Source organism: Clupea harengus, chromosome 9, assembly GCF_900700415.2.
Source record: "Clupea harengus chromosome 9, Ch_v2.0.2, whole genome shotgun sequence".
In the NCBI taxonomy this organism is placed as follows: Eukaryota; Metazoa; Chordata; class Actinopteri; order Clupeiformes; family Clupeidae; genus Clupea; species Clupea harengus.
Genome location: NC_045160.1, coordinates 23,123,566 through 23,131,046, shown reverse-complemented (window position 1 = coordinate 23,131,046; position 7,481 = coordinate 23,123,566). Strand labels below are relative to the sequence as shown.

Sequence of the window (7,481 nt, the reverse complement as noted above, 5' to 3'; positions counted from 1 at the left end):
TGATAGAGATCTGATGACTATGGCAGCGGACATCATCCCTCTGTGAGCTCTGTGATGTTCGGCAGAGTGGGGTAATTTGTCTGTCTGATGGCGAATCAGTGGATGAAACAGAGTTGAATTCTTCTCAGTAGCCCCTCACCCCCCTCTTTCTCTACACAGCTGAGAACAGAGTGCTGAATGTTTGGGAGGCTCCTCTCCTCTCCTCTCCTCTCCTCTCCTCTCCAAGTTAGCTCCTCTGACACCAGGCACCCCAGAGGAGGCTTTAAGACATCACGGCCACAACAAGTCCTTCCGTCCTACCCTCCTCCAAGAGGCCCAGTCTCAATCTAATACCCCCCCATCCCCAACACCCAAATACACATATACACACTTTACCCACATTCTGTTGCCTTGGGCTTAGTCTTGGGCTTATGGGCTGGTAATGACAGTGGGTTTTTTCACCTCTGCCTCTTCCTTTCTTTTTCCACAACCAAAAGACCACTGCCAACGCCACTGCCATTTGAAACTTCTTATCAGACATATTCTCGATTAGAAGTAGCTATATGACGATAACCGTCTGTGGGGAGCGAGAGTGGTGTGAAAATTGTAAGCAAACGCTGCTTTGTTTATGGTTAGGTATGGAGAGGTAATTCCTCTCACGCAGGCTCAGAACATACTGTATGTGCTTGTTAGTTGTCGGCCGTAGTCTTGGTGGTAAGTTCAATAGCAAACAACCTGTTGACCACAGAGATTGGTCACCGGAGAGAGAGACGGAGCAGGGGTGGTGTGGCAACCTGTTGATCACAGAGATTGGTCACCAGAGAGAGAGACGGTACAAGGGCGGTGTGGTGTTAATACCTGCATGGCTTTACCAACATCAGATAACCCATCTAGCTTGTGAGCTAACTTATAAATAACCTACAGAAAAATAATTGCATAGAACTGCATGCAACAGGCAAGGCTGTGCATCAGGCTACTAGTGGGATGTCCACCTTCTCTTCCCCTCTCTCTGCCTCTCTCTGTCTCTCTCTCTCTCTCCCTCTCCCTCTCCCTCTCCCTCTCCCTCCCTCTGTCTCTCTCTCTTAAACACACACAAAACTCAAGATAAGGGAGAATGTTGCGGTACTGTAAATGTGTTCATACAAATTTCACCACGGATCAGCATTAGGGCTTCATAGCACTTCTAGTGGTAGTCTCATGTGTTGTTGTTTCACTTACTGCACTGGGAATGAAAGGTGTCGGCACACTTTTTTGTACTATAGTACGTCACAGATAATTTAGCATGGAGCTGTCTTGAGGCAAATAGCTGAATTTCATATTTACTGTTTTTCATTTTATAGTACAATATGTATGAGGTGTCTTGTGTTTTTATTTTATTTTGCAGTGCAACACTAAACTGTGCAAAAATAGAGGATACAGCAACACATGATATATGCAGTTTGGAATGCTTTAAGTTGTCTGTGTTTTTTAGTCGATTGTACATTGGATGATAAAGTAGTTTAATAGAAGAGAGCATATTCCATAATTATGGCAGCATGAGTCACTTTTGGGTCAGGTATGAAGTGTTTTGGTGGTTGCAGTAAATAGACAAGGGAACGAGCTCAGTTACTTTGAGATGAGCTCTCCGCTTCAATTATGTAATTGAATATCATATTCAATTTAATTGGATTCCACAGTGGACCACAGTGCCACATAGAATGTAAAAAAAACTATTAATATAAATATAAAAAGTACTAAGCACTGAATAAGAACACTTAATTTAGAACCTTATACAAAACACTGTACACATGTATACCTTATATGTGTAAATATACTCTCTGGCAGAGTGCACAGACTTCCCCTGGAGACCTAGATAGAGAATACCAGCCCACACCGAAGACCATACGACACTTCATTCATATATTCATAGTTCATGCCAGCTAGCAGAGCCCTTCTATTCCATTCCATAATTGAAGCGGAGAACTCATCTCAAAGTCACAGAGCTACGTACAGTATTTATGGACAGGAATCGAATAGGAGAATGGAAATGGAGTGGAGGCGAGGTAAAGTAGAAGCGTGAAGAGAACGCGATTAGTAAAAGCTGTCAAAACAACATTTCTTTTTGGGTTGCTCAAATTTGAGGCAGTTTTTTCTATATTTAGAGATTCACATCTGTTTCTGTAAAGTATTTCTGGAGAGAGGGGAGAAGCTTAACGTTATAGAGACAGAACAAAAGCCTGCTGCAGCGACAGCAGCAGCCCATCTTGCAGTCGAGGTAAATCAGTTTATAGTCAGGATAGAACACTCAAACTTCACCATTTGCCCTTCGCACCTTTACGTGTACATCACAAACGTTGCCAGGTAACTTCATGCTGCTGGTGCTCTGTTTCCTCTGGGAAAAGGTCAGGGGGCACCCAGATTTGAACCGGGGACCTCTTGATCTGCAGTCAAATGCTCTACCACTGAGCTATACCCCCATAGGAAGTTAGAGTTTTGTTTGCAGATAACTCACTGTTAAGTCATCACTTTATTTGTTTTACTGGGTGGGGGCGGCAGAGGGTGTACCACGTGTGTTGTTCACAGCAGCGGCATTATCTAACCAAGGCCGGGAGAGAGCGAGAGTGAGTGAGAGAGGGAGAGTAGAAGAGGAAATTACAGAGGGGAAGGAGAGACAAAGGGACAAAGAGATTTGGATAGATGAAAAAGACAACGGCAGGGAGAGAGGGATGGAGAAAGAGGGAAACAGAGAGAGAGAGAGAGAGACAGAGAGAGATAAAGAGAAAGAGAAAAAAGAGAGAGAGAGCTTATGTGGCTAGAACTATAGATAATATTCAGTTCCAATGAATTAGGACTTTCACATTAGCCAAACTACGACACATACACCTCTGGATCAACACAGAGAGGGGGGTATGTGTGGTAACTCCTAACTGCTCTGATGAGGTCTATGCCCCGAGGATGGAAACAGGACGCCAGCTGTCCGGTTTTTAATCAGTTAGTGGTGATTAAACACTGGTTCAGTGCCTGCTGAATATGCAAACAAACACACAAACAAACAAAACAAACAAACTATCAGGCATTGTTTGTTTGTTGCCTGATTATTGCATCAGCCACATCGGTTTTGAGGCCCTCAAGGCCCTCTTATGATACCATAACAAAATGCATTTGAAACTCATCGACTCACACCATACATGCTCTTACGCACAACGGAGTAGCTTTCATGTCACACTGGTAAGAGAGCAAGTTGCTCACAACACCAAGGTCCTGGAAGCCATTTTCAAGGAGCTCCTGTACTCCTGTACTGTACAAGCTGAAAAGTTGACACAACACACAAGCTGAAAAGTTGACACAACACACAAGATGAAAAGTTGACAACACACAAGATGAAAAGCTGACTGATGGAGATCATTTCCAAACACTGTTAATGACTTAAGAATATAATAATCAAGTGCCTTGTATTATTAATTACCTTATATGAATCATGTACTTATGTAAGCAGGAACATGGCTTTTCTGTGTTTCTGCGTGTGTGTAACTTAGAATTATTAGGTGCCGCTTAGTCTGCATATGTACAAGAGCATGTTGAGACCAGAGGTGATAAGAAGGGTCGAACTGTGCTTCTTCCGACCTGGCAAAACTTCCATCCTTGCCTCGGACGTCAGAAATCCACCACGTGGTTATCCCTGCTAAACGCTCAACTTCTGTCTATATAAACCTTGTGCGATGTGTTTATCATTGCTTTACGTTCAGCCTTGTGCTGGGAGTGAGCCCGATTGCAATTGTTGTTTGTCTAATAAATATACTTATATGCAGCTCAGGAGTCCTGAGGTAACTAGGGTGAATTTTCACCTATCAGTGACACAACACACAAGCTGAAAAGCTGACATTCATAGTGACATCCCATATGGAAAAGTCTGTAAAATTCTACACATTACATAGTGTACAGTATATGATAACAGTGTGCTAACACAGACAATGATGCTCCCTTTCATATACAGTAACATAGAAAAAATATCTGTTTCATGTATGACCTTTCTTGCATGTTGAAGGGCATTATGCCATTTTAGTGTGAAATGTATATGCAAGCTCTTTACCTCAGATTTATAGAAGTATTGTACAAGTGTGATTCCTGTATGTTTTACAGACTAGCTAGCTGCATTTGTAGATAATAACTTACAGTAAAACAAAAAGGCTACCACAAGTGATCACACCATATTAAACAGGATCATAGGTGTTTGTGACAAACACAATCAGCATTTATGGCGGCCATCTTGAAGCTCCTAAACATACAGTAACTCCTAATCCATATTGTAGCCTGCTGCTACTGAAATGCACAATGCTTTTACTTGTTTCACATGGCACCAATGCAGAACGCAGTACCTGAGATACGGTGGGCTTTTAGTTTGATTAAAGTTATAAATACATAAAAAAAAAAAATGTTTTATAAAATACATTTTACATGCAGAGCAGAGAGTGGTCTTCCATCTTGTTTGTACAGGCCTTTTACTCATGGTATACACACACCCGCTGTGCTACAAATCAAGTGTAAAATGAGTTGTAGTTTAGTACACAATATTTCTACTGTATGTGTCACAAAAAACATAAAACGTTATCATTTTAGGTTAATTCCAAGGGAATGCTCAGTTGGTCCATCAGCAAAAGAAGCTTTAAGGCTTAGAGGTGACACAACTCCTTAAGCACAGTATTTCTCCACTCGCCTGTATATTTGGATGACGTAATAAAATGGAATGGAATGGAACACAACAGCTTAGATTCACCAAATAACAGAGACCATAATGGCCCCACCGCTTGCTACAGTGTGTAATTACAGAGAAGAAGAAGAAGAAGCACTCCACTGTCCCTGCACAAGCACAAATCCCCCACACAATGTCTAATCAGAGCATAGCCCAAGCAACACAATAAGAGTCCGTCCTCTGGCATGAGGGGTTTATATATATATGTCTGCTGACGTAGCTGCCTGCTGCAAGAGTCCAAACTTTTTAATAAGGGAGGATAAGTCTCAATGTGGGGATTGGAGAGGGAATGTCAAGAGGCACTCTCAGCCATTGGCTGGCTATCTTTCTCTAACAGATGGCTGAAAGTATGGATTTAACTGAGAGAGAGAGAGAGAGGAAGAGAGAGAGAGAGAGAGAGAGAGAGAGAGAAAGAATGAAAGCGATGACAGCAAGAGAGAGAGAGGTAAATAAATGATGTAGGAAGGAAACAAACTCACTATGAAGAAAACAAATAAAGAAAATAAATATATAAAGATTGACAGAAATGAAAGGAAAACAAAAGAATGAAAGGGATAAGTGAATGAGTCACTGCGTGGGTGCAGATGCTCAGGGGAAATTAGGGGCAGGTTCAAGTACTGATATGGAGGCTACGTGCTTGTGTGTGTGTTTGCCCACCTGTGCGTGCTTGTGTGCATGTGTGCGTGCTTGGGCCCACGTGTCTATATGTGTGTGGGGGTTGGGGTTGGGGCACAAGCCTGTGCATGTGTGTATACCTTTAAAGGCTTTTTTCCCCACTGGTCTGCACTGCGGGGGGTCTTTGCATGATGCTCAACCCTGGGGTCTACCTGTCAGAGTTAATGGGAATTAAACAGACTAGATCACACCCTGTGTACAACGGACTATGTACAATGTAAATGTAAATGTAAATGGACTACATGCCAACTGCACTGAGTCCACAGAGCCTGAGGACTCAGCTCACATTATTATAAACTGGAGTTAATGGCTGGTGGAGGTGTGCTGGCTAATGCACCCTAAATGTGACTAATTGGCCTTATGAAACAGATCCAAAGTCATTACCGAGAACCCAGGGGGTTCTCAGTAGATGTCTATGAGCTTCCTCAGTACCTGGACAGCCTTTCTGGATGCGTTCCTGTATCTTCTCGGGCACACAAATGAGGTTATCATATTACAAGCCTTTGCTTACTCCACTCCACTCCCCTTCCTAGAACCTTTAAGAGTTTTTGTTGTTGAACAGCGCTACAGACAAACCTCTAAGTGCTCTTCTGAACCGGAGACAGTACAGGCCAATAGCAGCAGCCTGTAAGGACTGGTAGAAACCTCAAAAGCGTTGTCTAGAACATTCAATGGTTGAATAGGGCTCTGTACAAAAAGTGCAAGGGTTGTGCAGTGAGGTGTTTACCTTACACCAATGTTTTAAAGCTTGATACTGCACTGATAATCAGCCTTAGTGTGATAGGTGCAGAGTCTTATAAGTGGGTTATATCACCTCTCACAGTGCCATTACTTAATGTTTGTAGAGCAGTCCGCCTGTCAGCTGTAATGTGCCCTTGTGTTCTGTGAAAACTCCATTAATTAGGTGGCTATCAGGGCTTTAGAACCAGCTTATCTATTATACCAACTGTGTGTTGGGACCGAGTGAAATCACAGTAGACAAAGAAATAATATCTGGACTGTTAAGTTCTGTTATGTTCTGAATCTGTTCAAAGTATGAGGAAGCTGCCTCTGGTTAACATACAATTACTTTGCTGTACACCGTACAACATACTGAGCAGCTAATTTAGCCCAAGAACAGATAGATGGTGACACCGTGTGGCCACAGCAGGACAAATAGAATGAACATTTGACGTGACAGCAGTTTAGGGCGTGATGTCACACAAAGCTCCTTATTCTCAGTAACCGAAGGCAACTTTTCACCCTTAAGCCAGTGACAGCGCTGTATGCCTTTTGAGCGATAGGCAGTTCTTAAAGGCACAGTGTGTAGTTTTTAATGGCATCGATTAGTAGAAATTAAATATAGTATTCATAATTATGTTTTTATCAGTGTATATTAAGTCTGTGTAATGGACAATTGATAAATAGCCTACTAAGAGCTTGGAAGAATAGATTTTGAACATCCCATTCTCTTTATTTATTGGTCTTTACAGATTCTGGTAGGTAACACAATGATCATCTTAGGTCATGTCGTGCCAATATGTCTCAGATGAACACAGAGAGGAAGATTTAACTATGAAAACCAAAACAGGAATAAAAGCATCCATTTGGATTTAGTGCTTTCTGGCAAAACACCAGAACATTGCTCCATAATTGCGTCATTACGTCTCATTAGAGGGGAATTGCAAAGGTTGTGCCAAATGATGATGTAACACCGCCACCTAGTGGTTAAAAAGTAAACAGCAAGGTGCTGTGATGTTCAATGGATGGCATGCTCGTAAAGTGCTCAGGATAATTAAACAAGATTATTTTGTAACAACATCTTAAATAACTTGCGAAAACCCCTGCAATGGGTTATGCTTCTATCAGTGGCCTGGCACATATGTTTTTCACTTTACCGTGATGGGACAAAGGGAGACTAAAGAGCAACGCTATCAGTTTACCACTCGGTGGTGACCAGTGGCTATCTGATACCCTCACATCACAGACAGTGAGTCGACGTATACCCAGTTTATTAAATATTTCCTCAATTTGAACGAATTGAACTTCATGATCTATTTGTCTATTGTGAGATTAGCTATTCAGATTCCCCTCAGCCACAGGTCATTGTGCAGAACGC

At 42.1% G+C, this 7,481-nt stretch overlaps 1 non-coding gene across 1 annotated transcript; it reads right to left on the bottom strand.

Moving 5' to 3' along the window:
- Positions 1 to 2,363: 2,363 nt before the first annotated feature.
- trnac-gca lies at positions 2,364 to 2,435 on the bottom strand. Its single transcript has one exon. It is a non-coding gene; the product is annotated as a tRNA-Cys (tRNA).
- Between the last annotated feature and the right edge of the window lie 5,046 nt (positions 2,436 to 7,481).